Source organism: Varanus komodoensis, unplaced genomic scaffold (genome assembly GCF_004798865.1).
Source record: "Varanus komodoensis strain SLA01 unplaced genomic scaffold, ASM479886v1 scaffold1401, whole genome shotgun sequence".
NCBI classification, from domain to species: Eukaryota; Metazoa; Chordata; class Lepidosauria; order Squamata; family Varanidae; genus Varanus; species Varanus komodoensis.
In genome coordinates, this window is record NW_025335411.1 from 501 (window position 1) to 2,969 (window position 2,469).

Genomic DNA, 2,469 nt, shown 5'->3' on the forward strand with positions numbered 1-2,469 from the left:
ACCCTTGGAGAGCCTGCTGGCGGGGCAGAAAGAAGAGGAAAGGGAGGACTTGAAGCAGTGGCTGGTGGATCTCGACTCCCGCACCTGGAACAGACAGCGGGCCAATTCCAGGGCTCTCGTGCTGCATGTCGTGGGATGAGATGGGGGGCATGAAGCAGGCGACGGAATGGGTGCAGCCCCCTAGTACTTCGCCCACTGAGGGAAAAGGGGGCTGTGGCAGACGGGTTGGGGGTGAAAAGGAGCTGCTGTGTGTGTGACCCTGGGAGAGATTCAGATAGAGCGGGCCCTGCCCTGATGGCCATAAACGAGGGAACCGCCTCACCCTCTGGCAGCCTTGAGCATTTATTTATTTGGAATACTTGTATGCTGCCCCATTCTCATAAGCCTCGGGGCGGCTTCCAACACGTAAATAAATATAAATCTATGCAAATGCATCAAATATTGGAGACTTCCTGGCATAAGAATTTTAAATCAATAAATAAAATCAATTAAAATAAATTTTAAAAAAAAGGTCTTAAATAAAATAAAAACAAATAATAACGGCACCAGGTGGACCTCTCTGGGGAGCGCATTCCATAGATTGGGCGCCACCACGGAGAAGGCCCTCCTCCGGGTACTCACCCTCCCAATATCTTTCACGGAGGGCTCCCGGAGAAGGGCCTCTGCCGCCAATCTCAAGGGGCGGGTGGGCACATACGGACGCAGGCACACCTTTAGGTAACCAGGTCCCAAACCGTTAAGGGCTTTGTAGGTGATAACCAGCACCTTGAATTGGGCCCGGAGTTCAGTGGGGAGCCAGTGAAGCTGATGGAGGACTGGAGTATTTGAGCACAACGCCCAGTCCCCGTCAGCAACCTGGTAGCTCTGTTTTGCACCATCTGAAGTATCCGGACCGCCTTCGAGGGCAGCCCCACGTACAGCGCTTTACAGAAGTCTAGTTGGGAAGTGACCAATGCGTGAGTCACTGTTGCCAGGCAATTGTTCTCCAGGTAGGGACGCAGCTGATGGATCAGCCGAAGCTGAAGGAAAGCGCTCCTCGCCACCGCTGTTACCTGAGCTTCCACCGACAGGTCTGGGTCGAGGAGCGCTCCCAAGCTGCAGAACCTGTCCCTAAGAGGGAGTGCTACCCATTCAGGACAAGGTCAAGGTCCCCCACCCCGAAGCCCGAACCGCCTACCAACAGGACCTCCATCTTGTCTGGACTGAGCTTCAGTTTATTGGCCCTCATCCAGCCTATTACCTCAGCCAGGCACCGGTTCAGCACAGCCACTGCCTCACCCGGATTGGTGGAAAACGAGAGGTAGAGCTGGGTATCATCAGCATACTGATGATTCCGCAGCCCACGCCTCCTGATAACCTCTCCCAGCGGTTTCATGTAGACGTTAAACAGCAAAGGGGACAAAATGGACCCCTGTGGAACTCCCTGGCATAGCTGCCATGGCGCAGAGCCATAGTCCCCCAGCACCACCTTCTGGAATCGGCCATTGAGATAGGAGCGGACCCACTGCCAAGCAGTGCCCCCTATTCCCAGTCCCGCTAGCCCCTCCAGGAGGATACCATGGTCGATTTCACTTGAGCAGAAGTATGTCCGCAGCTTTTTGCATAACAGACTCATCCCATAATCACAGAACAGTCGAGTTGGAAGGGGCCAGAAGGCCCTCGGGGCCAAACGGCCAAGCCTGTTTGAAGTTTGGTGTTAAAACTGAATCTGGGCCAGTCTGCGCCCCGTCCTGTGCCCCCTGCCCTTGCCCATCGCGGCTCGTTGAGAACTGTGAGCAGGGAACAGCCCCCCCCCCCCCACGAGGCCGGGAGTGCGAGACGGACCCTGGGAGAGAGAGCAGGGTTCCAGTCTTAGGGGCTTCTTTCCTCTCCTCGAGGGGGAGATGCCCAGGAAAGAGCACAGAGTTTCCCCCTGAAAAGTTCAGAAGAGCAGGGGGGGGGCGGCGTTGGGGGGGGGACAAAACGGGAGAAAGTCTGTCTGGTGTATCCCTTTCCCCCCTGGAGCGTCACATCTCCGCCCACTCTCGGGAAGGTTTCCACTGAGGATTTCCCCTTTCTCTGCCAGGCTGGCGGCTCCCAGGATTCCCCATATCTCCCCTCTTCTGTGAGGAGGTGCCATTTTGGCCAGATAATAGTTAACCCTTAAGGGAAAGGGGGTCGCCCTGAGAAGACAGAAGGGACATCCAAGGGCTTCTGATCCTTCCGGAGGAGCAGCCGGCCCACCACTCGCTCAGGTGGTTTTGGCCCTGGACCCCATCCTCTGGAGGGGAGGGTTCCTCGCAGAGGAAGGGGAGGATTTCAGGGATTACGTAAGCCACCTTGAATCGCATGCCAAAACGATTCTTCCCTGCAGTTTAATTAGTATAAATGAATAAAACAGTGTAAAATACAGTTGCAGTGATGTGATCTGAACATTAAAAACAACAAAACCGCATTGGGTGCGCAGGGGAAGAACTGGACACGGGGAAA